The sequence below is a fragment of the Scyliorhinus torazame genome, chromosome 24, assembly GCF_047496885.1.
Source record: "Scyliorhinus torazame isolate Kashiwa2021f chromosome 24, sScyTor2.1, whole genome shotgun sequence".
NCBI classification, from domain to species: Eukaryota; Metazoa; Chordata; class Chondrichthyes; order Carcharhiniformes; family Scyliorhinidae; genus Scyliorhinus; species Scyliorhinus torazame.
The window spans coordinates 51,252,653-51,279,830 of record NC_092730.1 but is presented as its reverse complement, the minus strand read 5'-3'; the positions used below and the strand labels follow the sequence as shown (position 1 = coordinate 51,279,830).

At 47.9% G+C, this 27,178-nt stretch overlaps 1 protein-coding gene and 1 long non-coding RNA gene across 2 annotated transcripts in view; one reads left to right on the top strand and one right to left on the bottom strand.

The window, feature by feature from the left end:
- Positions 1–27,178, top strand: part of LOC140400056 (histone H2B-like) — a 71,527-nt gene that overhangs the window by 42,962 nt on the left and 1,387 nt on the right. Inside the window, exon 2 of the mRNA XM_072489537.1 lies at positions 5,944–6,018. The gene's annotated coding sequence lies outside the window, so the exon portion shown is untranslated. The remainder of the gene's footprint in view (positions 1–5,943; positions 6,019–27,178) is intronic.
- Positions 5,974–27,163, bottom strand: LOC140400057 (uncharacterized). The gene is made up of 2 exons (XR_011938018.1): positions 27,061–27,163; positions 5,974–6,245 (listed from the first exon to the last, which is right to left on the bottom strand). It is a non-coding gene; the product is annotated as an uncharacterized lncRNA (long non-coding RNA).

Genomic DNA, 27,178 nt, shown 5'->3' with positions numbered 1-27,178 from the left:
AAAAATAAAGATGGACTCGCAGAGCCGGACTTTCTGTGTGGAGGAGGGACAGTGACCGTCTCACCCACAACACGGCAGCTGTGTTCACAGTGAGGGCCAGTGTTTCTCGTGTTATCACTGTATCCAGTGTTCACAGTGAGGACCAGTGTTACACGTGTTATCACTGTGTCCAGTGTTCACAGTGAGGACCAGTGTTACACGTGTTATCACTGTATCCAGTGTTCACAGCGAGGGCCAGTGTTACACGTGTTATCTCAGTGTCCAGTGTTCACAGTGAGGGCCAGTGTTACACGTGTTATCACTGTACCCAGTGTTCACAGTGAGGGCCAGTGTTGCACGTGTTATCACCATGTCAAGTGTTCACAGTGAGGGCCAGTGTTACACATGTTATCACCGTGTCCAGTGTTTACAGTGAGGGCCAGTGTTACACGTGTTATCACTGTATCCAGTGTTCACAGTGAGGGTCAGTGTTACACCAGTTGTCACTGTGTCCATAACACTCCTGATGAAATATTGAAAATTTGAGACAGAGAAAAATAGAGAGTGACAGAGAAACAAGGATAAGGATGAACTCATAGAGCTGGACTTTCTGTGTGGAGGGGAGACACTTCCACAATCCGGGCACCTGGAAATCAGAGGAATATTTACAACCAGGGGAGTTTCCATCCAGGAGAGTGTTTAAAATTAGTGAGTGTAAACCAGGAGAGTGTGCAAAACCATGAGAATGTGCACAATAAAAGGTGTGTAAACCAGAGAGTGGGTAAACCAGGGTAGTGTGTACAACAGGGGAATGTATAAAGCAGGGAGTGTATTCACCAGATGATTGTGTGAATCATGAGAATTGTAATACCAGAGAAGTGTGTAAATCTAAAGGTGAACAAAGAAAAGTACAGCACAGGAAAAGGCCCTTCGTCCCTCCAAGCCTGTGCCGACCATGCTGCCCGACTAAACTACAACCTTCTACACTTCCTGGGTCCGTACCCCTCTATTCCCATCCTATTCATGTATTTGTCAAGATGGCCCTTAAATGTCACTATCGTCCCTGCTTCCACTACGTCCTCTGGCAGCTAGTTCCAGGCACCCACTACCCTCTGTGTAAAAAAGACTTGCCTCGTACATCTACTCTAAACATTGCCCCTCGCACCTTAAACCTATGCCCCCTAGTAATTGACCCCTCTACCCTGGGGAAAAGCCTCTGACTATCCACTCTGTCTATGCCCCTCATAATTTTGTCTATCTCTGTCAGGTCGCCCCTCAACCTCCGTCGTTCCAGTGAGAACTAACCAAGTTTATTCAACCGCTCCTCATAGCTAACGCCCTACATACCAGGCAACATCCTGGTTAATCTCTTCTGCACCCTCTCTAAAGCCTCCACATCCTTCTGGTAGTGTGGCGACCAGAATTGAACACGATACTCCAAGTGTGGCCTAACTAAGGTTCTGTACAGCTGCAACATGACTTGCCAATTCTTATACTCAATGCCCCGGCCAATGAAGGCAAGCATGCCGTGTGCTTTCTTAACTACCTTCTCCACCTGTGTTGCCCCTTTCAGTGACCTGTGGACCTGTACTCCTAGATCTCTCTGACTTTCAATACTCTTGAGAGTTCTACTATTCAATGTCTATTCCCTACCGGCATTAGACCGTCCAAAATGCATTATCTCACATTTGTCCGGATTAAACTCCATCTGCCATCTCTCCGCCTAAGTCTCCAAACAATCTAAATCCTGCTGTATCCTCTGACAGTCATCATCACTATCCGCAATTCCACCAACCTTTGTGTCGTCTGCAAACTTACTAATCAGAACAGTTACATTTTCCTCCAAATCATTTATATATACTACGAACAGCAAAGGTCCCAGCACTGATCCCTGCGGAACACCACTAGTCACAGCACTCCAATTAGAAAAGCATCCTTCCATTTCCACTCTCTGCCTTTATGACCTAGCCAGTTCTGTATCCACTTTGCCAGCTCACCCCTGATACCATGTGACTTCACCTTTTGTACCAGTCTACCATGAGGGACCTTTGACAAGGCCTTACTGAAGTCATTATAGACAACATCCACTGCTCTACCTGCAGCAATCATCTTTGTGACCTCTTCGGAAAACTCTATCAAGTTAGTGAGACATGAACTCCCCTTCACAAAACCATGCTGCCTCCCACTAATATGTCCATTTGGATAGAGAGTGAACCAGTGGAGTGAGTGAACCAGTGGAGCGAGTGAACCAGGGGAGCGAGTGAACCAGGGGAGCGAGTGAACCAGGGGAGCGAGTGAACCAGGGGAGCGAGTGAACCAGGGGAGCGAGTGAACCAGGGGAGCGAGTGAACCAGGGGAGCGAGTGAACCAGGGGAGCGAGTGAACCAGGGGAGCGAGTGAACCAGGGGAGCGAGTGAACCAGGGGAGCGAGTGAACCAGGGGAGCGAGTGAACCAGGGGAGCGAGTGAACCAGGAGAGCGAGTGAACCAGGAGAGCGAGTGAACCAGGAGAGCGAGTGAACCAGGAGAGCGAGTGAACCAGGAGAGCGAGTGAACCAGGAGAGCGAGTGAACCAGGAGAGCGAGTGAACCAGGAGAGCGAGTGAACCAGGAGAGCGAGTGAACCAGGAGAGCGAGTGAACCAGGAGAGCGAGTGAACCAGGAGAGCGAGTGAACCAGGAGAGCGAGTGAACCAGGAGAGCGAGTGAACCAGGAGAGCGAGTGAACCAGGAGAGCGAGTGAACCAGGAGAGCGAGTGAACCAGGAGAGCGAGTGAACCAGGGGAGCGCGTGAACCAGGAGAGCGCGTGAACCAGGGGAGCGCGTGAACCAGGGGAGCGCGTGAACCAGGGGAGCGCGTGAACCAGGGGAGCGCGTGAACCAGGGGAGCGCGTGAACCAGGGGAGCGCGTGAACCAGGGGAGCGCGTGAACCAGGGGAGCGCGTGAACCAGGGGAGCGCGTGAACCAGGGGAGCGCGTGAACCAGGGGAGCGCGTGAACCAGGGGAGCGCGTGAACCAGGGGAGCGCGTGAACCAGGGGAGCGCGTGAACCAGGGGAGCGCGTGAACCAGGGGAGCGCGTGAACCAGGGGAGCGCGTGAACCAGGGGAGCGCGTGAACCAGGGGAGCGCGTGAACCAGGGGAGCGCGTGAACCAGGGGAGCGCGTGAACCAGGGGAGCGCGTGAACCAGGGGAGCGCGTGAACCAGGGGAGCGCGTGAACCAGGGGAGCGCGTGAACCAGGGGAGCGCGTGAACCAGGGGAGCGCGTGAACCAGGGGAGCGCGTGAACCAGGGGAGCGCGTGAACCAGGGGAGCGCGTGAACCAGGGGAGCGCGTGAACCAGGGGAGCGCGTGAACCAGGGGAGCGCGTGAACCAGGGGAGCGCGTGAACCAGGGGAGCGCGTGAACCAGGGGAGCGCGTGAACCAGGGGAGCGCGTGAACCAGGGGAGCGCGTGAACCAGGGGAGCGCGTGAACCAGGGGAGCGCGTGAACCAGGGGAGCGCGTGAACCAGGGGAGCGCGTGAACCAGGGGAGCGCGTGAACCAGGGGAGCGCGTGAACCAGGGGAGCGCGTGAACCAGGGGAGCGCGTGAACCAGGGGAGCGCGTGAACCAGGGGAGCGCGTGAACCAGGGGAGCGCGTGAACCAGGGGAGCGCGTGAACCAGGGGAGCGCGTGAACCAGGGGAGCGCGTGAACCAGGGGAGCGCGTGAACCAGGGGAGCGCGTGAACCAGGGGAGCGCGTGAACCAGGGGAGCGCGTGAACCAGGGGAGCGCGTGAACCAGGGGAGCGCGTGAACCAGGGGAGCGCGTGAACCAGGGGAGCGCGTGAACCAGGGGAGCGCGTGAACCAGGGGAGCGCGTGAACCAGGGGAGCGCGTGAACCAGGGGAGCGCGTGAACCAGGGGAGCGCGTGAACCAGGGGAGCGCGTGAACCAGGGGAGCGCGTGAACCAGGGGAGCGCGTGAACCAGGGGAGCGCGTGAACCAGGGGAGCGCGTGAACCAGGGGAGCGCGTGAACCAGGGGAGCGCGTGAACCAGGGGAGCGCGTGAACCAGGGGAGCGCGTGAACCAGGGGAGCGCGTGAACCAGGGGAGCGCGTGAACCAGGGGAGCGCGTGAACCAGGGGAGCGCGTGAACCAGGGGAGCGCGTGAACCAGGGGAGCGCGTGAACCAGGGGAGCGCGTGAACCAGGGGAGCGCGTGAACCAGGGGAGCGCGTGAACCAGGGGAGCGCGTGAACCAGGGGAGCGCGTGAACCAGGGGAGCGCGTGAACCAGGGGAGCGCGTGAACCAGGGGAGCGCGTGAACCAGGGGAGTGAGTGAACCCAGAGGTGGAACAGTGGTTCGCACTGCTGCCTCACTGTGCCAGGGACCTGGGTTCAATTCTAGCATTGGGTGACTGCCTGTATGGCGTTTGCATGTTCTCCCCGTGTGTGTAGGTGGGTTTCCTCCGGGTGCTCCGATATCCTCCCACAGGCCATAGATGTGCAGGTTTGGTGGGTCGGCAATGCTGAATTGCCGCTGTGTCCAAGGGTGTGTCAGTTCAGTGGGGTTACGGGTTTATGGGGATAAGGCGGCGAGTGGGCGGAGCTGGGGCGCTCTTTCAGAGGGTCGCTGCAGACTCGATGGGCCGAATTGCCTCCTTCATACTGTAGTAATTCTGTGGTTCAGTGGAATGGTAGTTTGCAGAAAGTGTGAGTTTGAGGGGCTGAGTGACAGTGTAATAACAAACAAGCTGCAGGCAATGACTGCAAATTGAATATCTTGTTGGGACAAACACACAGCTACAAAGGTGATTGGTTGAGCCCGAGGGCGCAGGGCCACTTGCAGCCACACACACAGTCCCCCCAACACGGGCTCTATAGGAGGTTTTGCCCGATATGTAATGACAGTGAAAAGGGGAATATTCCCATTGATTCTCAATGCTGAATTGCGGCGGGGATGTGCGCATGCCCGGTGTAACCCCGCCCCTGCTTGTCGTCATTCTGAGATTGGGAGCGCATGCGCAGCCCCTCCCCCACACTCTCCATTTGGTCAGTGAGTGGAATCGCTTTGTTGAAACTGAGGGAAATGTCAATGTCAGGGCCCAGGTCAGCGAGGAAACAGCGTTCTCATTGGAGCAGCACCTCCATTTGGGAGTGTGAGCAAAGAGGCTCAGAGATCATTACTGACTCGGGGGGAGCTCAGGGAGAATCGGGGGCTGTTTGCAAGAGGCGCAGCGGAGCACGATCTTGTGCCAGGACTTGGAGTGAACCGGGGGGGGGGGGGGGTGGGGGGGGGGGGCGTGGAGGGAGAGCTCTTTCTGGGCCTGTCTTATTCTCTGATTCTGGGTTAGAATTTGGAGAGTATTTTCTTTCTTTTACTGATTGGGGGCAGCACGTTGGCATCGTGGATAGCACGGTTGCTTCACAGCTCTAGGGTCCCAGGTTCGAATCCCGGCTTGGTCACTGTCTGTGCGGAGTCTGCACGTTCTCCCCGTATCTGCGTGGGTTTCCTCCGGGTGCTCCAGTTTCCTCCCACAGTCAGATGTGCGGGTTAGGTGGAATGGCCATGATAAATTGCACTTAGTGTCCAACACTGTCCAACAGCGCACATGGGCTGGTTTCGCACACTGGGCTAAATCGCTGGCTTTTAAAGCAGACCAAGTGCAGGCCAGCAGCACGGTTCAGTTCCCGTACCAGCCTCCCCGAACAGGCGCTGGAATGTGGCGACTAGGGGCTTTTCACAGTAACTTCATTTAAAGCCAATTTGTGACAATAAGCGATTTTCTTTTCATTTCACATGGTTAGGTGGGGTTACTGGGTAAGGGTGGAGGCGTGGAACGCTCTTTACAAAGATGGGCTCGATGGACCGAATGGCCTCCTTTTGCACTATAAATTCTGTGATTATCAGTTGAAAGAATAGACTGATCTATCATTGGCCTCATCTGACCCTGATTTACAAGAGATATGCTTTCTTCCCCCTAGTTCAACAGATGAAGAAATGAGTTCCAAGAACAAGATGATGATTCCTCATGTGCCGCCATCTCCTTCTAACTGACAGTAAGTACAATATTAATCCAACATTGCAGAGACACAGACACAACATCAACTCCACCATCACAGAGAACAGAAGCAGTCACACTCACATTGACCTCAAGTCCCAGATAAACATGTCCAATCCAACAGTGATACACGAGAGGGCAGGTGGGATAATTTTCCACAATTCGTCCTCCCTCCCTCCATATCATGGAACGTTGGATCAACTTGTTCTGATAACAGCTTTTCATCTGTAAAGTAACCAGTATAGTATTAATTAGGTATAGATTCAGCAATCAATGTGGATGTAATCCATTTGCACTTTTTTTGCACCTTAGTGCAAAATACATAATAATAATCGCTTCTTGTCACAAGTAAGCTTCAATGAAGTTACTGTGAAAAGCCCCTAGTCGCCACATTCTGGCACCTGTTCGGGGTGGCAGTTACGGGATTGAACCCGCGCTGCTGGCCTTCTTCTGCATTACAAGCCAGTTGTTTAGCCCACTGTGCTAAACCAGTCCCTGGTTTATCTCGAACGATCTCCGATATAACGGTACAGTGTCATTTTCATGAGACGTGGATACAGATCATTTGTTATATCAATATTATCACTAAAAGTAATAATGGAAGATCAATATTGAACCAAAAGTTCACCATTAACTCAGAACAGATATTGACAAGAACAGAAAACACAATAAAATCATGCTCATCAGAGAGGTGGACAGATAGAGATTAAACCCAGAATCCTCTAACAGAGATAGACAGCTACAAATGCAAGCACACAGAACAGAGGCAGAGAGTTATAGAATCAAATTGATTTTTCACTAACACATGACCCATAACAGAGACAGACAGCTACAGTGGAAAACACACACTCTCACACACATTCAGACACCAACAACTGAGCAGAAAGCAGTAAAATATGCCATAGATCATACACAGACAGTGAGGGTAAAACACACTCACACATTCTCCCACAGTAAGCAGTAAAATATGCATTATCTATTACAGAGAGACAGTGAGGGTAAAACACACACTCATATTTTCTTATGCACATGTTCACTCACAAGTAACTTAGCAGTAAGCACTACATAAGCATTATATATCGCAGAGTCTGAGGGTGAAACACACACACACCAATCACTGAGCATTCAGCAGTAAAATATGTTATATAGAGCACAGAGTAACAGTGAGGTTTATACACACTCACTCACACTCTTTCTCTCATACACTCTCTCTCTCTCACACACACACCCATGCACTGTCTCTCCCACAGACACTCACAAATCCAGAACATAGTAGTAATCAATAAAATATTAATTATATATCACAGAGAGACAGTGAGGTTAATACACACACACTCACTCACTCTCTCTCTCTCTCACACACCAGTCACTGAGCAGGAAGCAATTAAATATGTGACATATATCACAGAGATACAGTGAGGGTAAAACATGCACTCACACTCTCTCTCACATACACACTCTCTCGCCAACACACCAGTCACTGAGCAGTAAGCAATAAAGTATGCGATATATACCACAGAGATACAGTGAGGGTAAAATATGCATTCACTCTCTCACTCACACGCGCTCACTCAGACAGTCACACAGCAGTAACTGAGCAGTAAGCTGTACAATATGTGTTATACACCATAGAGAGACAGTGAGGGTAAATCACACACTCGCGCTGTCTCTCACACACTGTCTCACATTTTACTGCTTACTGGGCAGTAAAATATTTGTTACATATCAGAGAGAAACAGTGAGGGTAACACACACACACCCACTCTGTCTCTTGCACACACTCTCAGACACAGTCACACACACTCACAAACACTCTCTCTCTCATAGAAACCCTACAGTGCAGAAGGAGACCATTCAACCCATCGTGTCTGCATTGACCCTCTGAATGAGCACGCCACGCTAAGACCAATCTCCCACCCTCTCCTTGTAACCCCACCGAGGGTCAGTTTAGCATATCCAAACCCCATAACTTGCATATCTTTGGACTGTGGGAGGAAACCGGAGGAAACCCAAACAGACACGGAAGAATGTACAAACTCCACACAGTCGCCCGAAGTCGGAATCGAACCCAGGTCTCTGAAGCTGTCAGGCAGCAGTGCTTACCACTGTGCTACCCTGCTGCCCATCAGCAGCACATCCACTTTTCACCCTGTTGCTCTCTCACGCACATACACAAACACTCACTATCCCTCACACATACAGACTCTCCCTCACACACACTCTCACTCCCTCACACATACACTACCTCACACACACTCTCTCACACTCACACACTCTCACTCACACTCACTCCCTCACACACACTGTCACTAACACTCACTATCTTACTCGCACACTTTCACTCACACTCACTTATCTCACTCACACGCTCTGTCACACTCCTTCCCTCTCACTCACACACTCTCGCTCACACTCACTCCCTCACACACACTCGGACTGACACTCACTATCTCACTCACACACTTTCGCTCACAGTCACTATCTCACTCACACACTCTCACTCACTCCCTCTCACACACACACTCTCTCTTGCACACTATCTCACTCACACACTCACACATACTCACTCCCTCTCACACACACTCACTCCCTCTCACACACACTCACTCCCTCTCACACACTCACTCCCTCTCACACACACACCATCTCACTCTCACTCTCATTTATGCTCACTATCTCGCACATTATCTCACTCCCTCTCACACATACTATCTCACGCACACACACGCTATTTACTGAGCAATAAGCTGTATAATATTTGTGATGTATCACAGAGAAACAAAGAGGGCAAAACACACACACAACTGTCACACACACTTACGCTCTCTCTCACACAAAGATGCTGCTTCTCTCTCTCACACACTCTCTCTCTCACACACACTCAGTCACTCTCACTCACACACATACCAGTCACTGAGCAGTAAGCAGTTAAATATGTGATATATATCGCAGATACATAGTGAGGGTAAAACACACACACACACCTGTAAGAGTAAAATATGTGTTATATATCACAAATACATAGTGAGGGTAAAACACACACACACACCTGTAAGAGTAAAATATGTGTTATATATCACAGATAAATAGTGAGGGTAAAACACACACACACCTGTAAGAGTAAAATATGTGTTATATATCACAGATACATAGTGAGGGTAAAACTCACACACACCTGTAAGAGTAAAATATGTGTTATATATCACAGATACATAGTGAGGGTAAAACACACACACACACCTGTAAGAGTAAAATATGTGTTATATATCACAGATATATAGTGAGGGTAAAACACACACACACCTGTAAGAGTAAAATATGTGTTATATATCACAGATACATAGTGAAGGTAAAACACACACACACACTTGTCAGAGTAAAATATGTGTTATATATCACAGATACATAGTGAGGGTAAAACACACACACACCTGTAAGAGTAAAATATGTGTTATATATCACAGATACATAGTGAGGGTAAAACTCACACACACCTGTAAGAGTAAATAATGTGTTATATATCAAAGAGAGACAGTGGGGGAAAATACACACAGGCTCACACACACACAATCTCATACAAACTCACACCCCAGTAACAGAGCAGCAATCACTAACATATGTGTTATATATCAAAGACAGTGAGGGTAAAACTGACAGCCAAACTCACTCACTCACTCACACACACACACACACACACACACACACACACACACACACACACACACACACACACACACACACACACACACACACACACACACACACACACACACACACACACACACACACACACACACACACACACACACACACACACACACACACACACACACACACACACAACAATAACTGAGCAGTAAGCAGTAAAATGTTATATATCATAGAAACAATGAGGATAATACTCACACTCTCTCACTTACCCACTCTCACTCACCAGTAAATGAACAGTAAGCAGTACAATATGTGTCCTATATCACAGAGAGATATGGAGGGTCAAACACACTCTCACACACCAGTACCTCTGTGAATCAATCTTATCATAAACTTTCTTGTCACAAGTAGGCTTACATTAACACTGCAATGAAGTACCTGTGAAAATCCCCTAGTCGCCACATTCTGGCACCTGTTTGGGTACACGGAGGGGGAATTCAGAATGTCCAAATTACCTAGCAGCATGTCTTTCGGGACAATCGACCCATGAGTGCGTGCAGTAACCTCACTGTCTCTCTGTGATATATAATGTAATATTCCACTGCTTATTGCTCAGTTACTGGTGTGAGGGAGTGTGAGTGTGTGTGTGTGTGTGTGTGTGTGTGTGTGAGAGAGAGAGAGTGTGTGATTATGTGTGTACCCTCACTGTCTCTCTCTGCTTTATAACTCATATATTTCACTCTCTCCCGCATTCTCTCTCTCACACACTCGTACACTATCTCATTCACACACACCAGTAACTGAGCGGTAAAATATGAATTATATATCGCAGAGAGACAGTGAGGGTAAAACACACACTCACACTCTATTTCTCTGGCAAACACTAACTCTCACACACACTCACGCTCTCTCTCACTCTCTCGCTCTCTCTCTCACTGACTCTCTCTCTCACACACACACACACGTCACTGAGCAGTAAGCAGTTAAATATGCGCTATATATCACAGAGGGACAGTGAGGGTAAAACACACACTCGCACATCAGTAACTGAGCAGTAAAATATGTGTTATATATCAACAGAGACAATGAAGGTACTCACACCAGAGACACACACACAGATTATTTCTCACACTCATACACTCACACACACACAGTGACACATTCAGAGGTGAGGGTAAAACATACACTCACACTCTATTTCTCTGGCAAACACTAACTCTCACACACACTCACACTCTTGCTCCCTCTCTCACAGACTCTCACACACACCAGTCACTGAGCAGTAAGCAGTTAAATATGTGTTATATATCGCAGAGGGACAGTGAGGGTAAAACACACTCTCCACTCTCACACTTAAGTAACTGAGCAGTAAGCAGTAAAATATATTATATATGATAGCCAGATAGTGAGGATAAACACGCACTCCCACACCAGTAACTGAGCAGTAAAATATGTGAAATATCAGAGACAATGAAGGCAAAACACACACACTCACAAGCAGACTATATCTCATACTCATACACTCTTGCACACACAGTGACACATTCTCTCGCACACACTCACACATACTCTGATATTCACACACACTTTGACACAAGAGTAACTGAGCAGTAAGCAGTAAAATATGCATCATATATCACAGAGACCGTGATGGTAAAACACACTCTCACTCTCTCGCGCACACACACACACACACACACCGGTAACTGAGCAGCAACAGCAAAATATGTTATATATATCAAATAGTGACAATGTCAAATACACATAGGCTCACTCGCTCACGCACCCACTCCCCCTCTCACGCACCCACTCCCCCTCTCACGCACCCACTCCCCCTCTCACGCACCCACTCCCCCTCTCACGCACCCACTCCCCCTCTCACGCACCCACTCCCCCTCTCACGCACCCACTCCCCCTCTCACGCACCCACTCCCCCTCTCACGCACCCACTCCCCCTCTCACGCACCCACTCCCCCTCTCACGCACCCACTCCCCCTCTCACGCACCCACTCCCCCTCTCACGCACCCACTCCCCCTCTCTCTCTCTCTCTCACGCACCCACTCTCTCTCTCTCTCACACCCTCTCAAACATACCTGTAACTGAATGGCAGACACTAATATATGCATTATATATCACAGAGGCAGTGAGGAGAAAACTGACACCCACGTGCACACACTTCTGCTCACACTCTCTATCACACACTCACTCACACACCGCACTCCAGGAACTGAACAGTAAGCTGTAAAATATGTGTTATACTTCACTGAGAGTCTCACACACACTCTCACTCACACACACACTTACACACCATTAACTGAGCAGTAAGCTGTAAAATATTTGTTGTATCTCACCGCGAAACAATGACGCAAAACACATCCTCACACTCTCACTCGATCATACAAACACTATCTCTCACACACACTCAAGCTCTCTCTCACGCACGCTCAGGCTCTCTCACGCACGCTCAGGCTCTCTCACGCACGCTCAGGCTCTCTCACGCACGCTCAGGCTCTCTTACGCACGCTCAGGCTCTCTCACGCACGCTCAGGCTCTCTCACGCACACTCAGGCTCTCTCACGCACACCCAGGCTCTCTCACGCACACCCAGGCTCTCTCTCGCACACCCAGGCTCTCTCTCGCACGCCCAGGCTCTCTCTCGCACGCCCAGGCTCTCTCTCGCATGCCCAGGCTCTCTCACGCACGCTCAGGCTCTCTCACGCACGCCCAGGCTCTCTAACGCACATCCAGGCTCTCTCTCTCACACACACAAGTCACTGAGCATTAAGCAGTTAAATATGCGTTTTGTATCGCAGAGGGACAGTGAGGGTAAAACACACTCTCGCCACTCTCACACTTCAGTAACTGAGCAGTAAGCAGTAAAATATGTTATATATCACAGAGAGACAATGACGGTAAAGCACACACATACTCTCTCCCCTCACACTCCTGAAGACTATTTCTCACACTCACACACTCTGTCACATGGACTGACACACTCTCTTGCACACAGTCCCTCACACACTCTCAGACTCTCACATATTCACACACTTTCTGATACTCACAAACTCTCTGACACAACAATATCTGAGTAATAAGTAGTAAAATATGCATCATACATCAAAGAGAGACAATGAGGATAAAATACACATAAGTGCACTCTCTCACAAACACACATACATGCTCGCACACACATTCTCACACATACACACTTTCACACACACATGCACGCTTATTCTCACACACATGCTCTCTCACACACATGCGCTGTCTCTCTCTCTCTCACACACATGCTCTCACATACCAGTAATGAGCAGCAGACACTAATATATGCATTATATATCACTGAGACAATGAGGGGAAAACTGACACACACACACACACACAAACGTTCGCTCTCACACTCACACTCTCTCTCACACTCACACTCTCTCACACACACACTGAAAGTAAGCAGTAAAATATGTGTTATGTATCAATGAGAGACAGTGAGGGTAATACACACTTTCGCACACATTCATGCCGACTCTCTCGCACACACGAACACACACTTACTCATCAATATCTGATCAGTAAGCAGTAGAATATGTGTTATATATCATAGAGTGACATTGAAAATAAAACACACGCACACATACTCACATTCTCTCACTCTGACACACCAGTAACTGAGCAGGAAGCAGTAAAATATGCATTATATATCACAGGGACATTGAGGATAAAACTTACACATACACAAACCGCTAACTGAGCACTAAACTGTAAGTATGCATTATATATCACAGCGAGATTGGGAGTCTGACGAACAAGGCAGATGAAGTGAGAATCTGGGGTTTGATGTATTTGCTGTCACTGAATCACGGTTGGGAGAGGGGAAGGATTGGGAGCTCAATATTCCGGCATATAGGATCTCCAGGATAGATCGGGCAGGAGGTAAAAGGGGCGGGGGTGTCACAATTTTGATCAGGGAATGAATGACATCAGTAAGGAGAGACGGCATCTAAGAAGGCTCTTCAACTGAAGCCAAATGGGTATATCTTAAAAACCAAAAAGGAGCAATCACATTACTGGAGTGTTCTATAGTCCCCTAACCATCCGAAAGATATAGAAGAGCAAATATGTAGACAAATTTCAGAGAAGTGGCAAAGTAATAGGAGTGTGATAGTGGGATCAGTGGGGGATTCCAACTTCCCCAATATGAACTGGTGTAGTCATAGTGTGAAAGTTTAGAGGGAGCGGAAATCTTAAAATGCATCCATGAGAACTTTTTAAGCCAGTACGTAGAAGGACAGACAAGAGAGGAGCGGTCTTGGACTTCATTTTCAGTAACAAAGCTGGACAAGTGGTTGAAGTATCGTTGGGGGAGCATTTTGCAGACCGTGATCATAATTCATTAAGTGCAAGATAGTTCTGGAAAAGGACATGGATGGACCTCAGATCAAAGTTCACAAATGGAGGAAGGCTGATTTTAATAAGATCAGATATGATTTGGCCAGAGTGGATCGGGAGCAGACACCTTTCGGTAAATCTGTGACAGAACAGTGGGACACATTCAACAAGGAAATAGGGAGAGTACACGGCCAACATGTTCCAATCAAGAAAAGGGTGAGACCAACAAATCCAGTCAACCATGTATATTGAGGGATATACAGCGTTGGATAAGTAGAAAAGGGGGGGGGCCTGTGGGAGATATCGAGGGCTCAAAACAGCAGAAGCGTCACAGGTGTACAGAATGTGCAAGAGGGAACTTAAAACGGAAATTAGGAGAGGAAAAAGGAGACGTGAAAGGATACTTGCAGGTAAAATTAAGTTGTTTTACAAGTAACCACTCAGGTTAGACTGATTGGTCTGTAGTTTCCTGGTTTATCCTTTCCTCCCTTCTTCAATAATGGTACCACCTTGGCAATCCTCCAGTCCGCCAGCGCCTCTCCTGTGGCCAGAGAGGAATTGAAAATTATTGCCAGTGTCCCTGCTATTTCCTCACTCAGCAGCCTGGGATACATTTCATCTGGCCCTGGAGCTTTGTCTACTTTGAAGCCTCCCACTCAGAACCTCCTCTCTGTCTATATTAATCTCTTTAGCTTTATGACAGTCCTTCTCCCTGATTTCTATACCCACACTGTCCTTCTCACGGGTGAACACTGACACAAAGTACTCATTTTAAACCCTACCTACATCCTCCGGTTCCACACACAAGTTACCACTGTGCTCTGTCATGGGCCCTACTCTGTACCGAATTATCATTTTACCTTTAATGTGTAAACTATTGGAAGCAATTCTGAGACACAGAATTAATCTGCATTTGTAGTGGCAGGGATTAATCAGGAACAGTCAGCATGGTTTTGTTCAGGGGAGGACATGTCTGACCAACTTGATTGAATTTTTTTTAAAGAGGTGAACAGGTGTGTAGATGAGCGAAATGCATTTTGACGTAGTCTACTTGGACTTCAGCAAGGCTTTTCATCAGGTCCCACATGGGAGACTGATAGCGAAGGTCAGTTTCTATGGGACATAAGGAAATTTGGCAAATTGGATCCAAAATTGGCTGAGTGGTAGGAAGCAGAGGCAGTTGGTGGAGGAGTGTTTTTCTGACTGGAAGACTGTCCAGTGGGTTCCCACAGGGATCAGTGTTGAGGCCCTGGCTGTTTGTGGTTGATACAAATGCTTTAGATATGAATATAGGAGGGTTGATCAGTAAGTTTGCAGATGATGTGAAATTTGGTGGGGTGGTAAATATTGAGGAGGATAGCCTCCGAATACAGGAGGACACAGATGGACTGATCAGTGGCAAATGGAATTCAATCTGGAAGAGATGCAGTTGGGCAGGACAAACAAGACAAGAGAATACATGATAAATGGCAGGACGCTGGGAGGCACGAAGGACCGGAGGAATCTTGGTGTGCATGTACACCAGTACCTTAACATAGAACAGTTGGATACAATGGTTAAGAAAGCCTTTGGCAGTGTGTATCAAACTTTTTAACCGGGGTCCCATTTTTACCAACCTCCCATCCTTCGGGACCCACGCTGGGCGGCCTTTGCGACCATCGCCGGCTGATCTTCGCGACCCACCATTTTCACTTGACTTTAATGTGACAGGTGAGCCTGCTTGGTCCCCACGATCTCACTTGCTTTGTTATTCAATGTTACATTTCTGAAAATGACTCCAGCTGGTGATTTAAGATCTCACTGCATCCACTGAAAAAATTACAGAGGATTGTCCTCGAACTCGCCCTGCTTAGTCTTCAAACGTCTTTGACATTTTGAGGGTTTTAAACTTTCATTTGCCAGTAATTCCCTGCATGTAACACCCATGAAATTTGACTCCTGATTGCAGTGGCACAATTTATAAACCCACCCCTCAAATACTCATCATTGTGCTGCTTTGTTCCTGTTTTCAGCTTCTTCATGGGTTGTTCACCAGAGGCCCTGGAGTTCACTCCAGCACTGCTGGCAGCTGCAAAATGGAGGAATCTCTCTCGGGCCCAGAACACGTGATGTCAGCGTACGGGGCGTGTGACCTGCAGTCTGCCGCTGCTTCCGGTGGGAGGACTCCAGAGTTTGCTGGTAAAAACTGGCCCGGGACAACGCACTGACATCAGGAGGAGCCAGTCCAACTTGCTGAGCTCCGGACCTGCGCACTACTTGACAAGGCAGGCATGCGCGGAATGGCCGACAATCTCAAACGGCCATCACGGTCGGCATTTGTAAACACTAGACGTGACCATTGGCCATTCCTCCCGCGATCTGCATCACCAGCACCCTCCTGAAACCTGCCAGAGATCCACCCACAGGTCACGACTCTGAGCTTGAAAACCCCGGGCCTGTGCTATCCTTGTCTCTATTAGCCGAGGCACAGAGTTTAAGAACAGGCAGGTTATGATGGAACTGTATAAAACATTGGTTAGGCCTCAGCTGAGTAATACGCACATTCACACTGTATCACAGAGTGAGTAAATCCCGCACTCACACAATGTATCAGAGAGAGAGTAAATTCCACACTCACACACTGTATCAGAGAGAGTAAATCCCACACTCACACATTGTATCAGAGAGAGAGTAAATTCCACACTCACACACTGTATCAGAGAGAGTAAATCCCACACTCACACACTGTATCAGAGAGTGAGTAAATCCCACACTCACACACTGTATCACAGAGTGAGTAAATCCCACACTCACACAATGTATCAGAGAGAGAGTAAATTCCACACACACTCACTGTATCAGAGAGAGTAAATCCCACACTCACACACTGTATCAGAGTGAGTAAATCCCATACTCACACACTATATCAGAGAGTGAGTAAATCCCACACACACTGTATCAGAGTGAGTAAATCCCACACTCACACACTGTATCAGAGAGTGAGTGAATCTCACACTCACACACTGTATCAGAGAGTGAGTAAATCCCATACTCACACACTGTATCAGAGAGTGAGTAAATCCCACACTCACACACTGTATCAGAGTGAGTAAATCCCACACTCACACACTGTATCAGAGAGTGAGTGAATCTCACACTCACACTGTATCAGAGAGTGAGTAAATCCCACACTCACACACTGTATCAGAGAGTGAGTAAATCCCACACTCACACACTGTATCAGAGAGTGAGTAAATCTCACACTCACACACTGTATCAGAGAGTGAGTAAATCCCACACTCACACACTGTATCAGAGAGGGAGTAAATCCCACACTCACACACTGTATCAGAGAGTGAGTAAATCACACACTCACACACTGTATCAGAGAGTGAGTAAATCACACACTCACACACTGTATCAGAGAGTGAGTAAATTCCACATTCACACTGTATCAGAGAGTGAGGAAATCACACACTCACACACTGTATCAGAGAGTGAGTAAATCCCACACTCACACTGTATCAGAGAGTGAGTAAATCCCACACTCACACACTGTATCAGAGAGTGAGTAAATCCCACACTCACACACTGTATCAGAGAGTGAGTAAATCCCACACTCACACACTGTATCAGAGAGTGAGTAAATCCCACACTCACACTGTATCAGAGAGTGAGTAAATCCCACACTCACACTGTATCAGAGAGTGAGTAAATCCCACACTCACACACTGTATCAGAGAGTGAGTAAATCCCACACTCTCACACTGTATCAGAGAGTGAGTAAATCCCACATTCACACACTGTATCAGAGAGTGAGTAAATCCCACATTCACACACTGTATCAGAGAGTGAGTAAATCCCACACACTCACACTGTATCAGAGAGTGAGTAAATCCCACTCACACACTGTATCAGAGAGTGAGTAAATCCCACTCTCACACTGTATCAGAGAGTGAGAAAATCCCACACTCACACACTGTATCAGAGAGTGAGTAAATCCCCACACACCCTGTATCAGAGAATGAGTAAATCCCACATTCACACACTGTATCAGAGAGTGAGTAAATCCCACACTCACACACTGTATCAGAGAGTGAGTAAATCCCACACTCACACCCTGTATCAGAGAATGAGTAAATCCCACATTCACACACTGTATCAGAGAGTGAGTGAATCCCACACTCACACTGTATCAGAGAGTGAGTGAATCCCACACACACACTTCTGGATAACTGGGGCTCTTTCTGGGGAAGGTGGGACCTCTACAGACAGGATGGTCTACATCTGAACCTGAGGGGCACAAATATCCTGGGGGGGAGATTTGTTAGTGCTCTTTGGGGGGGTTTAAACTAATGCAGCAGGGGCATGGGAACCTGGATTGTAGTTTTAGGGTAAGGGAGAATGAGAGTATAGAGGTCAGGAGCACAGATTTGACGTCGCAGGAGGAGGCCAGTGTTCAGGTAGGTGGTTTGAAGTGTGTCTACTTCAATGCCAGGAGTATACGAAACAAGGTAGGGGAACTGGCAGCATGGGTTGGTACCTGGGACTTCGATGTTGTGGCCATTTCGGAGACATGCATAGAGCAGGGACAGGAATGGATGTTGCAGGTTCCGGGGTTTAGGTGTTTTAGTAAGCTCAGAGAAGGAGGCAAAAGAGGGGGAGGTGTGGCGCTGCTAGTCAAGAGCAGTATTACGGTGGCGGAGAGGATGCTAAATGGGGACTCTTCTTCCGAGGTAGTATGGGCTGAAGTTAGAAACAGGAAAGGAGAGGTCACCCTGTTGGGAGTTTTTTATAGGCCTCCTAATAGTTCTAGGGATGTAGAGGAAAGGATGGCGAAGATGATTCTGCATATGAGCGAAAGTAACAGGGTAGTTATTATGGGAGACTTTAACTTTCCAAATATTGACTGGAAAAGATATAGTTCGAGTACAATAGATGGGTCGTTTTTTGTACAGTGTGTGCAGGAGGGTTTCCTGAAACAATATGTTGACAGGCCAACAAGAGGCGAGGCCACGTTGGATTTGGTTTTGGGTAATGAACCAGGCCAGGTGTTGGATTTGGAGGTAGGAGAGCACTTTGGGGACAGTGACCACAATTCGGTGACGTTTACGTTAATGATGGAAAGGGATAAGTATACACCGCAGGGCAACAGTTATAGCTGGGGGAAGGGCAATTATGATGCCATTAGACGTGACTTGGGGGGGATAAGGTGGAGAAGTAGGCTGCAAGTGTTGAGCACACTGGACAAGTGGGGCTTGTTCAAGGATCAGCGACTGCGTGTTCTTGATAAGTATGCACCGGTCAGACAGGGAGGAAGGCGTCGAGCGAGGGAACCATGGTTTACCAAGGAAGTGGAATCTCTTGTTAAGAGGAAGAAGGAGGCCTATGTGAAGATGAAGTGTGAAGTTTCGGTTGGGGCGATGGATAGTTACAAGGTAGCGAGGAAGGATCTAAAGAGAGAGCTAAGACGAGCAAGGAGGGGACATGAGAAGTATTTGGCAGGAAGGATCAAGGAAAACCCAAATGCTTTCTATAGGTATGTCAGGAATAAGCAAATGACTAGGGAAAGAGTAGGACCAGTCAAGGACAGGGATGGGAAATTGTGTGTGGAGTCTGAAGAGATAGCCGAGATACTAAATGAATATTTTTCGTCAGTATTCACTCAGGAAAAAGATAATGTTGTGGAGGAGAATGCTGAGCCCCAGGCTAATAGAATAGATGGCATTGAGGTACGTAGGGAAGAGGTGTTGGCAATTCTGGACAGGCTGAAAATAGATAAGTCCCCGGGACCTGATGGGATTTATCCTAGGATTCTCTGGGAGGCCAGGGAAGAGATTGCTGGACCTTTGGCTTTGATTTTTTTGTCATCATTGGCTACAGGAATAGTGCCAGAGGACTGGAGGACAGCAAATGTGGTCCCTTTGTTCAAAAAGGGGAGCAGAGACAACCCCGGCAACTATAGACCGGTGAGCCTCATGTCTGTAGTGGGTAAAGTCTTGGAGGGGATTATAAGAGAAAAGATTTATAATCATCTAGATAGGAATAATATGATCAGGGATAGTCAGCATGGCTTTGTGAAGGGTAGGTCATGCCTCACAAACCTTATTGAGTTCTTTGAGAAGGTGACTGAACAGGTAGACGAGGGTAGAGCAGTTGATGTGGTGTATATGGATTTCAGCAAAACGTTTGATAAAGTTCCCCACGGTAGGCTATTGCAAAAAATACAGAGGCTGGGGATTGAGGGTGATTTAGAGATGTGGATCAGAAATTGGCTCGCTGAAAGAAGACAGAGGGTGGTGGTTGATGGGAAATGTTCAGAATGGAGTACAGTCACAAGTGGAGTACCACAAGGATCTGTTCTGGGGCCGTTGCTGTTTGTCATTTTTATCAATGACCTAGAGGAAGGCGCAGAAGGGTGGGTGAGTAAATTTGCAGACGATACTAAAGTCGGTGGTGTTGTCGATCGTGTGGAAGGATGTAGCAGGTTACAGAGGGATATAGATAAGCTGCAGAGCTGGGCTGAGAGGTGGCAAATGGAGTTTAATGTAGAGAAGTGTGAGGTGATTCACTTTGGAAGGAATAACAGGAATGCGGAATATTTGGCTAATGGTAAAGTTCTTGAAAGTGTGGATGAGCAGAGGGATCTAGGTGTCCATGTACATAGATCCCTGAAAGTTGCCACCCAGGTTGATAGGGTTGTGAAGAAGGCCTATGGAGTGTTGGCCTTTATTGGTAGAGGGATTCAGTTCCGGAGTCGGGAGGTCATGTTGCAGCTGTACAGAACTCGGGTACGGCCGCATTTGGAGTATTGCTTACAGTTCTGGTCACCGCATTATAGGAAGGACGTGGAGGCTTTGGAGCGGGTGCAGAGGCGATTTACCAGGATGTTGCCTGGTATGGAGGGAAAATCTTATGAGGAAAGGCTGATGGACTTGAGGTTGTTTTCGTTGGAGAGAAGAAGGTTAAGAGGAGACTTAATAGAGGCATACAAAATGATCAGGGGGTTGGATAAGGTGGACAGTGAGAGCCTTCTCCCGCGGATGGATATGGCTGGCACGAGGGGACATAACTTTAAACTGAGGGGTAATAGATATAGGACAGAGGTCAGAGGTAGGTTCTTTACGCAAAGAGTAGTGAGGCCGTGGAATGCCCTACCTGCTACAGTAGTGAACTCGCCAACATTGAGGGCATTTAAAAGTTTATTGGATAAACATATGGATGATAATGGCATAGTATAGGTTAGATGGCTTTTGTTTCGGTGCAACATCATGGGCCGAAGGGCCTGTACTGCGCTGTATTGTTCTATGTTCTATGTATCAGAGAGTGAGTAAATCCCACACTCACACACTGTATCAGAGAGTGAGTAAATCCCACACTCACACTGTATCAGAGAGTGAGTGAATCCCACACTCGCACTGTATCAGAGAGTGAGTGAATCCCACACTCACACACTGTATCAGAGTGAGTAAATCACACATTCACACACTGTATCAGAGAGTGAGTAAATCCCACACTCACACACTGTATCAGAGAGTGAGTAAATCCCACACTCACACTGTATCAGAGAGTGAGTGAATCCCACACTCACACTGTATCAGAGAGTGAGTGAATCCCACACTCACACACTGTATCAGAGAGTGAGTAAATCCCACACACACACACTGTATCAGAGTGAGTAAATCACACATTCACACACTGTATCAGAGAGTGAGTAAATCCCACACTCACACACTGTATCAGAGAGTGAGTAAATCCCACACTCACACTGTATCAGAGAGTGAGTGAATCCCACACTCACACTGTATCAGAGAGTGAGTGAATCCCACACTCACACACTGTATCAGAGAGTGAGTAAATCCCACACACACACACTGTATCAGAGTGAGTAAATCCCACACTCACACACTGTATCAGAGAGTGAGTAAATCCCACACTCACACACTGTATCAGAGAGTGAGCAAATCCCACACTCACACACACTGTATCACAGAGTGAGTAAGTTCCACACTCACACACTGTATCAGAGAGTGAGTAAATCCCACACTCACACACTATATCAGTGTGTGAGCAAATCCCACACTCTCACACTGTCAGAGGGGGAGCAAATCCCACACTCACACACTATATCAGAGTGTGAGAAAATCCCACACTCTCACACTGTCAGAGGGGGAGCAAATCCCACACTCACACACTTTAGAACATAGAACAGTACAGCACAGAACAGGCCCTTCGGCCCTCAATGTTGTGCTGAGCCTTATTGATAACCAAAATCAAGCTATCCCACACCCTGTCATTCTGGTGTGCTCCATGTGCCTATCCAATAAGCGCTTGTAAGTTCCTGAAGTGTCCGACTCCACTATCACAGCAGGCAGTCCATTCCACATCCTAACCACTCTCTGAGTAAAGAACCTACCTCGGACATCCCTCCTATATCTCCCACCCTGAACCTTATAGGTATGCCCCCTTGTAACAGCTACATCCACCCAAGGAAATAGTCTCTGAACGTCCGCTCTATCTATCCCCTTCATCATCATATAAACCTCTATTAAGTCGCCAGTCATCCTCCTCCACTCCAAAGCGAAAAGCCCTCGCTCGCTCAACCTTTCCTCATAAGACCTATCCTCCAAGCCAGGCATCATCCTGGTCAATCTCCTTTGCACCCTTTCCAATGCTTCCACACCCTTCCTGTAGTGAGGAGACCAGAACTGCACACAATACTCCAAATGTGGTCTCATCAGGGTCCTGTACAGTTGCAGCATAACCCCACGGCTCTTAAAGTCAAGCCCCCTGTTAATAACGACTAACACACTATAGGCCTTCTTCACGGCTCTGTCCACTTGAGTGGCAACCTTCAGAGATCTATGGACATGTACCCCAAGATTTCTCTGTTCCTCCACATCCCTCAGAACCCTGCCGTTGACCCTGTAATCCACATTCAAAATGAATCACCTCGCACTTATCAGGGTTAAACTCCATCTGACATTTTTCAGCACAGCTCTACATCGTATCAATTTCTCTTTGCAGCCTACAACAGCCCTCCACCTAATCCACTACTCCACCAATCTTGGTGTCATCAGCAAATTGACTGACCCACCCGTCAGCCCCCTCCTCCAAGTCATTGATAAAAATCACAAATAGCAGAGGACCCAGCACTGATCTCTGTGGTACACGGCTGGTAACTGGTCTCCATTCTGAAAATCTTCCATCCACCACCCCTCGTCTTCTATGTGATAGCCAGTTACTTATCCAATTGGCCAAATTTCCCTCTTTCCCACACCTCCTTACTTTCTTCATGAGCCGACCATGGGGAACCTTATCAAACGCCTTACTAAAATCCATGTATACGACATCAACTGCTCTACCTTCATCTACACACCTAGTAACCTCCTCAAAGAATTCAATCAAATTTGTGAGGCAAGACTTACCCTTCACGAATCCGTGTTGACTATCCCGGATTAATCTGCATCTTTCCAAATGGTCATAAATCCTATCCTTCAGGACCTTTTCCATTACCTTACCGACCACCGAAGTAAGACTAACCGGCCTATAATTACCAGGGTCATTCCTATTCCCTTTCTTGAACAGAGGAACAACATTCGCTGCTCTCCAGTCCTCTGGCATGGGCAGGGGCAGCACGGTAGCATAGTGGTTAGCACAATTGCTTCACAGCTCCAGGGTCCCAGGTTCGATTGCCGGCTTGGGTCACTGTCTGTGCGGAGTCGGCACGTTCTCCCCGTGTGTGCGTGGGTTTCCTCCGGGTGCTCCGGTTTCCTCCCGAGTCCAAAGATGTGCAGGGGCTGGTTTAGCACAGGGCTAAATCGCAGGCTTTTAAAGCAGACCCAGGCAGGCCAGCAGCACGGTTCAATTCCCGTACCAGCCTCCCTGAACAGGCATCGAAATGTGGCGACTAGGGGCTTTTCACAGTAACTTCATTTGAAGCCTACTTGTGACAATAAATGATTTTCATTTCATTTCATTTTCAGGTTAGGTGGATTGGACATGGTAAATTGCCCTCAGTGTCCAAAATTGGGGTTACTGGGTTATGGCGAGACGGTGGAGGTGTGGGCTTGGTAGGGTGCTTTTTCCAAGGGCCAGTGCAAACTCGATGGGCCGAATGGCCTCCTTCTGCACTGTAAAATCTATGTCAGTGGACACTATCAACGTGGACAATAGGGACCCAAAGGTCAAAGGCTCTGCAATCTCATCCCTTGCCTCCCAAAGTATCTTAGGATATACCCCATCCGGCCCGAGGGACTTGTCGACCCTAAGGTTTTTCAAAATTGCTAAAACATTCTTCCTTAGAACATCTACCTCCTCCAGCCTACCCGCCTGTATCACACTCTCATCCTCAAAAACATGGCCCCTCTCCTTGGTGAACACTGAAGAAAAGTATTCATTCAACGCCTCTCCTATCTCTTCTGACTCCATGCACAGATTCCCACTACTGTCCTTGACCGGCGCTAACCTCACCCTGGTCATTCTTTTATTTCTCACATAAGAGTAAAAAGCCTTGGGGTTTTCCTTGATCCGATCCGCCAAGGACATCTCATGCACCCTCCTAGCACTCCTTGGCCCTTTCTTTAGGTTTTTCCTTGCTACCTTGTAACCCTCAAGTGACCCAACTGAACCTTGTTTCCTCATCCTTACATACGCTTCCTTTTTCCTCTTGACAAGCCATTCAACCTCTTTTGTGAACCATGGTTCCCTCACACAGCCATTTCCTCCCTGCCTGACAGGGACATATCTATCAAGGACACGCAGTATTTGTTCCTTGAACACGCTCCATTTTTCATTTGTGCCTTTCCCTGACAGTTTCTGTTCCCATCTTATGCTCCGTAATTCTTGCCTAATCGCATCACAATTACCCCTCCCCCAATTATAAACCTTGCCCTGCCGTATGGCCCTATCCCTCTCCATTGCAATAGCGAAAGACACCGAATTGTGGTCACTATCTCCAAAGTGCTCTCCCACAAACAAATCTAACACTTGGCCCGGTTCATTACCCAGTACCAAATCCAATGTGGCCCCACCTTTTGTCGGCCTATCCACATATTGTGTCAGGAAACTCTCCTGCACACACTGTACAAAAACTGCCCCAACCTATAGAGGTTCCAATCAATATTTGGAAAGTTAAAGTCAGCCATGACAACTACCCTGTGACCTCCACACCTATCCATAATCGGTTTTGCGATTTCTTCCTCCACATCTCTATTACTATTTGGGGGCCTATAGAAAACTCCTAACAACGTGACCGCTCCTTTCCTATTTCTAACTTCAGCCCATATTACCTCAGTAGGTAGATCCCCCTCGAACTGCCTTTCTGCAGCCGTTTAACTATCCTTGATTAACAATGCTACTCCTCCACCTCTTTTACCACCTTCCCTGCTCTTACTGAAACATCTAAACCCCGGAACTCCCAACAACCATTCCTGTCCCTGTTCGAACCATGTCTCCGTAATGCCCACAACATCGTAGTCCCAGGTACCAATCCACGCTCCAAGTTCACCGATCTTATTCCGGATGCTCCTTGCATTGAAGTAGACTCACTTCAACCCACCTTCTTGTCTGCCGGTACACGCCTGCGACCTTGATACCCTCCTCAGTACCTCACTACTCTCAACTCTGGCTTCTGGACTACAGCTTGTTTCCCGATCCCCCAGACAAATTAGTTTAAACCCCCCTGAAGAGCCGTAGCAAATTTCCCTCCCAGGATATTGGTGCCCCTCTGGTTCAGGTGCAAACTGTCCTGTCTGTACAGGTCCCACCTTCCCCAGAATGTACTCCAATTATCCACGTAACTGATACCCTCCCTCCTACACCATCCCTGCAGCCACGTGTTTATCTGCACTCTCTGCCTGTTCCTCAACTCGCTAGCACGTGGCAGCGGCACAAACCAGAGATGACAACATGGTTTGTCGTGGCTCTCAGCTTCCACCCTAGCTCCCGGAATTCCTGTTTTAAATCCCCGACCCTTCTCTTACCTTTGTCGTTGGTACCGATGTGAACCGCCCAATTTCAATACAGGTAAAAATAAAAAATTTAGCCAGCAACCACTGCGCCCTGCACGATAACAGCAATCAGCTGTTATGGGCCTGCACAAACAATTTAAATCTTTACTCCTTACCCAGCAGTCACTCTGTCCTCACTCCGACCGAATTCAGCTGCAAACCCCCAACAGTAAATTTTTAAAAATTTACTCCCCTTAACAAGCACTCACTCAGCAACCACTGCGCCCCACACGATAACAGATTTATATGAGACTGAGTAAATTCCACACTCACACACAGTATCAGAAAGTGAGCAAATCCCACACTCACACTGTATCAGAGAGTGAGTAAATCCCACACTCACGCACTGTATCTGAGAGTGAGTAAATCCCACACACACACTGTATCAGAGCGTGAGTAAATTCCACACTCACACACTGTATCAAAAACTGATCAAATCCCACACTCACACACTGTATCGGAGAGTGAGTAAATCCCACACTCATACACTGTATCGGAGAGTGAGTAAATCTCACACTCACACACTGTATCAGAGAGTGAGTAAATCCCACACTCACACACTGTACCATATAGTGAGTAAATCCCACACTCACACACTGTACCATATAGTGAGTAAATCCCACTCACACAGAGTATCAGATAGTGAGTAAATCCCACACTCACACACTGTATCAGAGAGTGAGTAAATCCCACACTCACACACTGTACCATATAGTGAGTAAATCCCACTCACACAGAGTATCAGATAGTGAGTAAATCCCACACTCACACACTATATCAAAAGTTGAGCAAATCCCACACTATATCAGAAGTTGAGTAAATCCCACACTCTCACACTATCAGAGTGAGTAAATACCTCACTCACACACTGTATCAGAGTGTGTAAATCACACACTCAAACACTGTATGAGAGAGTGAGTAAATCCCTCACTCACACATTGTATCAGAGTGGTCTTTCCCCATTGCGCCTTGTGAGCAAATCCCACACTCTCACACATTACAAGACACTCACAGTTGCTGAAGGAATCCCAGACTGCCGCACAATCCCTCTCACCGACAGCTAGGTGACATTTCCCGGTGAATCTTTACACATTGACAAACTGGGACTGGAGACATTCTTTCTGAAATGG